The following is a 7782-nucleotide window of genomic DNA, read 5'->3' on the forward strand; positions in this document are numbered from 1 at the left end:
ACTGAAAGTTGTCCTCAGTTTGTGTGAGCAGACTACGGGAGGCTGCCTTTTATATATTCCTTTTTTATTTTCTCCCTTGAACAAAGTGAATTTTGGAGACCATGATACTTTTTAAATTATTTATTTAGTTAGTTATTTTTTTCTGTGCAGGATCTTCATTGCTGCACACAGCCTTTCTCTAGCTGCATCAAACGGAAGCTGCTTTTCATCATGGTGCACGGCCTTCTCATTGTGTTGGAGTCTCTTGTTGCGGAGCACAGGCTCCAGAGCATGGGCTCAGTAATTGTGGTACACAGCTTTAGTTGCTTCAAGGCACGTGGAATCTTCCGGGACTAGGGATCGAACCCGTGTTCCCTGAGTTGGCAGGCAGATTCTTATCTGCTGGACCACCGGGGAAGTCCTGGGAGACCATAATAATTTAACCACTTCCCCAATCTGCTCCCTCCCTCCTGCAGTCTGTCTCCTTATATATATCTGCTGCCACTGGTTGATGGTTTGAGAGCAGGGCTTCCCCCTTGTTTGACTCTTAGTGGTCTCAAAAGCCCATTCTTAAGGCCATTGAGTCTTGAGTAGACTGAAGCTTCCCCTCCTTTTGACCAGTTTTATCAATGCTGGGGCTTTCTTTGCCAAGAGCTTCCAAACTATTGTCTTTTATTTGTTTATGTTTTGGATTTATTTCTTTTAATTTTTTAATGTAAATTTATTTTTAATTGGGGAATAATTGCTTTATAATATTGTATTGGTTTCTGCCATATATCAACATGAATCAGCCATAGGTATGCGTATGTCCCCTCCCTCTTGAACCTCCCTCCCACCGCTCTAGGTTGTCATAGAGCACCAGATTTGAGCTCCCTGTGTCATACAGCAAATTTGCACTGGCTATCTAATCTTATATATGGTAATGTGATGTTTCGGTGCTGTTCTCTCAATTTGTCCCACTTCCCCACCGTGTCTGCAAGTGTGTGCTCTGTGTCTGTGTCTCCCTTGCTGCCCTGTAGATCGTTCCATCGGTACCGTCTTTCTAGATTCCATGTGTGCTAAGTTGCTTCAGTTGTGTCCAACTCTTTGTGACCCTGTGGCCTCTAGCCCACTAGGCTCCTCTGTCCTTGGGATTCTCTAGGCAAGAATCTTGGACTGGGTTGCCATGCCCTTCTCTAGGGGATCTTCCTGACCCAGGGATCAAACCTGTCTGTATCTCTTGCAATTGGCAGGTGGGTTCTTCCCCACTGGGGCCACCTGGGAAGCTCATATATGCATTAATATATGATATTTATCTCTTTCTGACTTACTTCACCCTGTATAATAGGTTCTAGGTTCATCTACCCCATTAGAACTGACTAAATGTGTTCCTTTTTATGGCTGAGTAATATTCCATTATGTATATTACCACAACTTCTTTATCCATTCATCTGTCAGTGGACATCCATGTCTTAGCAATATAGTGCTACAGTGAACGTTGGGGTGCATGTGTCTTTTTCACTTATGGTTTCCTCAGAGCATATGCCCAGTAGTGGGATTGAACTATACAAAAAAGATCTTAATGACCTGGATAACCACGATGGTGTGATCACTCACCTAGAGCCAGACATCCTGAAGTGCAAAGTGGGCTTTAGGAAGCATCACTATGAACAAAGCAAAAGACATCTTAATGACCTGGATAACCACGATGGTGTGATCTCTCACCTAGAGCCAGATATCTTGGAATATGAAGCATCACTACAAACAAAGCTAATAGAGGTGATGGAATTCCAGCTGAGTTATTTCAGATCCTAAAAGATGATGCTGTTAAAGTGCTGTACTCAATATGAAAGCAAATTTGGAAAACTCAGCAGTGGTTGGTCACAGGAGTGGAAAAGGTCAGTTTTTGTTTCAGTCCCTAAGACGGACAATGTCAAAGGATGTTCAGACTTTGCACAGTTGCCCTCATTTCATATGCTAGCAAGGCAATACTCAAAATCCTTCAAGCTACGCTTCAACAGTACATGAACTGAGAACTGCTAGATGTACAAGTTAGATTAAGAAAAGGCAGAGACACCAGAGGTCAAATTGCTAACATCCGTTGGATCATAGAAAAAACAAGAGAGTTCTAGAAAAACATCTGCTTCATTGACTATGCCAAAGCCTTTGTGTGGATCACAACAAACTGTGGGAAATTCTTGAAAGAGATGGGAATACCAGATCACCTTACCTGCCTTCTGAGAAATCTGTATGCAGGTCAAGAAACAACGATTGTAACCATACATGGAACAATGGAGTGGTTCAAAATTGGGAAAGGAGTATGTCAAGGCTGTATATTGTCACCCTGCTTATTTAATTTCTGTGCAGAGTACGTCATGTGAAATGTCAGGCTGGATGGATCACAAGCTGGAATCAAGATTGCCAGGAGAAATATCAATAACCTTAGATATACAGATGACACCACCCTAGATGGCAGAAAGCAAAGAGGATCTAAAGAGCTTCTTGATGAAAGTGAAAGAGGAGAGTGAAAAAGCTGGCTTAAAAGTCAGCATTCAAAAAACTGAGATCATAGGATCTGGTCCCATCACTTTATGGCAAATAAATGCAGAAAAAGTGGTAACAGTGACAAACTTTATTTTCTTGGTCTTCAAAATCACTGCAGATGGTGATTACAGCCATGAAATTAAAAGACCCTTGTTCCTTGGAAGAAAAGCTATGACAAAGCTAGACAGTATATTAAAAAAGCAGAGACATTACTTTGCCAATGAAGGTCTGTATAGTCAAAGCTGTGGTTTTTCCAGTAGTCATGTACGGATGTGAGAGTAGGACCCTAAAGAAGGCCGAGCACTGAAGAATTGATGCTTTCAAACTATGGTGTTGGAGAAGACTCTTGAGAGTCCCTTAGACAGCAAGGAGACCAAAGCAGTCAATCCTAAAGGAAATCAGTTCAGTTCAGTCGCTCAGTCGTGTCCAACTCTTTGCGACCCCATGAATTACAGCACGCCAGGCCTCCCTGTCCATCACCATCTCCCGGAGTTCACTAACACGTCCATCAAGTCCATGATGCCATCCAGCCATCTCATCCTCGGTCGTCCCCTTCTCCTCCTGCCCCCAGTCCCTCCCAGCATCAGAATCTTTTCCAATGAGTCAACTCTTCACATGAGGTGGCCAAAGTACTGGAGCTTCAGCTTTAGCATCATTTCTTCCAAAGAAATCCCAGGGTTGATCTCCTTCAGAATGGACTGGTTGGATCTCCTTGCAGTCCAAGGGACTCGCAAGAGTCTTCTCCAACACCACAGTTCCAAAGCATCAATTCTTCGGCGCTCAGCCTTCTTCACTGAATATTCATTGGAAGGACTGATGCTGAAGCTGTAGCTCCAATACTTTGACCACCCTATGCGAAGAGCCGACTCATGGAAAAGACCCTGGTGATGGGAAAGATTGAAGGCAGGAGGAGAAGGGGATGGGAGAGGATGAGATGGTTGGATGACATCACTGACTCAACGGACATGAGTTTGAGCATCTCCAGGAGATGGTGAAGGACAGGGAAGCCTGGTGTGCTGCAATCCATAGGGTCACCAAGAGTCAGACATGACTGAGCGACTGAACAACAACATGGTAGTTTTACTCCTAGTGTTTTTTTGTTTTTTTTTTTCAGCGATCTCCATAGTGTTATCCATAGTAGCTGTATCAATTTGCATTCCCACCAACAGTGCAAGAAAGTTCCCAAAACATTGTCTTTTATTGAGAAACAAAATCTTTTTGGATACACAGCCACCTTGTTTATCTATTTTTTGATTGTATTGGCTGGAAAAAGTTTAAAGGCAACTCTTCTTAAGATTTCAGCACCTTTCATTTTCATGACACTTTTCTCAACTCATAAATCCATTCTTGTTACCCCCCAATTATTCTACATGTGCTATCATAATGCTTACAGTGACTCAGTGAGTGAAGTTGTATACACTCACAGAGATACACACATGCCTATACATTCACACCTATACACGTACACACAGGATATTAAAGACTTTTCAGGTGAATCTATTCTGTTATATCCACCAACACTTTTTTTTTAAATTGAAGGCTAATTACAATATTGTGGTGATTTTTGCCGTACATTCACATGAATCAGCCATGGGTGTACATGTATTCCCCATCCTGACCCTCCCTCCCACCTCCCTCCCCATCCCATCCCTCAGGATCATCCCAGTGCACCAGCCCTGAGCACCCTGTCTCATGCATTGAACCTGGACTGGTGATCTATTTCACGTATGGTAATATACATGTTTCACTGCTATTCTCTCAAATCATCCCACCCTCGCCTTCTCCCACAGTCCAACAGTCTGTTCTTTACATCTGTGTCTCTTTTGCTGTCTCGCATATAGGGTCATCATTACCATCTTTCTAAATTTCATATATATGCATTAATATACAGTATTGGTGTTTTTCTTTCTGACTTACTTCACTCTATATAATAGCCTCCAGTTTCATCCACCTCATTAGAACTGATTAAAATGCATTCTTTTTAATAGCTGAGTAATAATTCCATTGTGTATATGTACGACAGCTTTCTTATCCATTCGTCTGCCAATGGACATCTAGGTTGCTTCCATGTCCTGGCTATTGTAAACAGTGCTGCAATGAACATTGGGATACACGTGTCTCTTTCAGTTCTGGTTTACTTGGTGTGTATGCCCAGCAGTGGGATTGCTGGGTCTTGTGGCAGTTCTATTTCCAGTTTTTTAAGGAATCTCCACACTGTTCTCCATAGTGGCTGTAATAGTTTGCATTCCCACCAACAGTATAAGTGAAGTGAATTGAAGTCGCTCAGTCGTGGCCAATTCTTTGTGACCCCATGGATAGTAGCCTGCACCAAGCTCCTCCGTCCATAGGATTTTCAAGGCAAGAGTACTGGAGTGGGTTGCCACTTCTTTCTCCAGGGAATCTTCCTGACCCAGGGATCGAACCCAGGTCTCCCTCATTGTACACAGACACTTTACCGTCTGAGCCACCAGGGAAGTAAGAGGGTTCCTTTTTCTCCACACTCCACACCCTCTCCAACATTTATTGTTTGTAGACTCTTTGATAGCAGCCATTCTGACCATCGTGAAATGGTACCTCATTGTCCACCAACACTTTTTAAGTACTCTGATCCTCTGGTGCCTGTATTTTTTCCACATGTATAATGGCCATTGGTTTCTAAAAGTTGTAGTCAGTATCTGTTCCTAATGCTAAATATAAGCTCATGCACATATAATAATTGTTCCACCAGACTTATTTAATATGGCCATATACTTTTTATATGCATAATTTTAAATTCTTACAGCTCCCCTGCAAGACAGATGTTATTATCCACATTTTACAGAGGAAAGAACTGAGGTTCAGAGAAGCAGCTGAGACAGAGGTGGCTCTGCTGCAAAGTCCGTGTTCTTTTCACTACACTTGGCCTCTCAATAAAAAGGCCTGAGTAAAATAGAATCTTTAGGGACTTCCCTTGTGGTCCATGTTAAGAATGCGTGTTTCCACCGCAGGGGATGTGGGTTAGATCCCTGGTGGGGGAACCAAGATCCTACATGGGCGTGGCCAAAGGAAAAAGAAAACAAATTTTTAAAATGTTGAATAATCTCTATTTCTCCTAATATCTCAACTCCTACCCCATTAATCAAGGGCCTGGGCTTTGATTATATCACAAAAATTGTGCTATTCTCTGTTTAGTGACACAGAAGTGGGAGGGGGAAAATGTGTTCGAATAATGATGCTTGTGTGTGTGCAGGGAAACGCGAAGTTTCTGCCACCTGATGCTTTTCCTCATGGTCTGTTCTCACAGACTTTCTCAAGAATTCAGGTCCCTGGGTCCCTCTGAAATACCAGAAAGGACACTCGTTGCCCTATCTGGAAGGATCCAAACAAATAACTGACCACCCAAAAAGCTCTGTGGATGGCCAAAGAAACTTGCTAGCAATAGGAACTGGTGACTGATGGACAAAAAGGCCATGAACTGCCAGCACCAGGGGAATGGCTACCCACTCCAGTATTCTTGCTTGGAGAATCCCATGGACAGAGGAGCCTGGTGGGCTACAGTCCATGGGCTTGCAAAGACACAACTGAGCGTCTTTCACTCACTCAATACCAAACTACAGTGAACATTTTTTTAAAAATTCTTATTTTGTATTGGGGTATAGCTGATTAACAATGTTGTGATAGTTTCAGGTGAACATCAAAGGGACTCATCCATAACGTATAGCTGTATCTGTTCTCCCCTAAACTCCTTCCCATCCAGGCTGCCACATAACCTTGAGCAGAGTGCCCTGTGCTGTATGGTAGGTCCTTGTTGGTTAGCCATTTTAAATAGAGTGTCATGGTGAGCGTTTTTGACCAATTATAGGTCTATCCGTGGGACCTCCTGATGTTCCAGTGGTTAAGCCTTGTGCTCCCACTGTAGGGGTCAAGGGTCTAAGACCTCATATGCCAGAAATTAAAAAATAAATAAATAAAAAATTTTAAAAGTATTTAAAAAATTTTAAATTTTAATTTAATTTAATCATTACCCGCAGTGAGAACTAAGGCTCTTTTCCTTTAATGTGTAACTCCATAGCTCATCCCTTCCCTCCTGATTTCCTTTAGATACTACTACCCACACCTGGCCGGGTTTGAGCAGGTAGCGTGTGAGGGGGCCGATAACAGGAAGGTGAGCCAAGGGTAGGATGCTTGGGTAGGTGAGTGCAAGGAATATCCTCTTTCGTCACTCCCTTAAGCAAGGAAGCGAGGAGACGACTGTCAGCTCCTCTACGGGAGCAAGGGAGGAACACTGGTTGGGGTGTCCCCACTGCCATCCTGGACCCTTGAACAGGGATGTAAGGTTGAATTCCCAGGAAGGAACTAGGACAAGGCAAAGACTGTCTCAGGACTGGCCCTGCCCCCAACAGCTCGGGAGCCATACCACCGACAGGGGATGGTCTCTGTGCCTCTCTGAGGGTTCCAGCCACAGATGAGCGTGCTCTCCCGGGGGACAGAAACACATCTTCTCTGGAGGGGCATGTGAAATGAGTGGCAATGAGTCTTATTCCTTGGCTTCTCTCTCTCTGCAATGGAAAGCTAGCGATTCCGCACAGCTGAGGTCTGGATAGCACCCCTGGAGGCCTGTGTGTGTGCTAAGTTGCTTCAGTCGTGTCCAACTCTTTGCGACACCACGGACTAGCCAGCCAAGCTCCTCCGTCCATGGGATTCTGCAGGCATGAATACTGGAATGGGTTGCCAAGCCTTCTTCCAGGGGATTTTCCCGACCCAGGGACTAAACCCAGGTCTCTAATGTCTCCTGCATTAGGAGGCAGTTTCTTTACCACTAGCGCCACCTGGGAAGCCCCCTGGAGGCCTGGTGGTCAGTTCTTTCTTTTCCCTGCTGACATCCATGTACTCCTCCCATGTAGCATCAAGTGAGCTCAGCTGCTTCCTTGGCTCCTTTGTATCCAACTTTATCCTTCCCTCTAGTCCCTGGGACACAAGCAGCTGTCTTCCTGGTGATATCAGCTCATTATTCCAGTGTCTTTTCCACCCGTAATCTGCCTTCTCTCAGGCCCAATGTCTTTTGGGTGTTACTGACCTCAGAGCTATCCATTGTGCATTCTGGTGAAGCAGGTGTCTGCTGGGGTTGTCCCAGGCAAACCAGCATATGTGGTTAGCCTTCCCAGATGGATCATGCCCGCCTCACTGACTTGTAAGAATGAATGGAATAAATGTACATCTGGGCACCGAGTATGGTGTAATTTAAGGGCTGAGTTAGCTACTGGTAGCTGAGCTCTTCCTCAGGTGTCAGCTCCATACCTT

The sequence above is a fragment of the Budorcas taxicolor genome, chromosome 25, assembly GCF_023091745.1.
Source record: "Budorcas taxicolor isolate Tak-1 chromosome 25, Takin1.1, whole genome shotgun sequence".
In the NCBI taxonomy this organism is placed as follows: Eukaryota; Metazoa; Chordata; class Mammalia; order Artiodactyla; family Bovidae; genus Budorcas; species Budorcas taxicolor.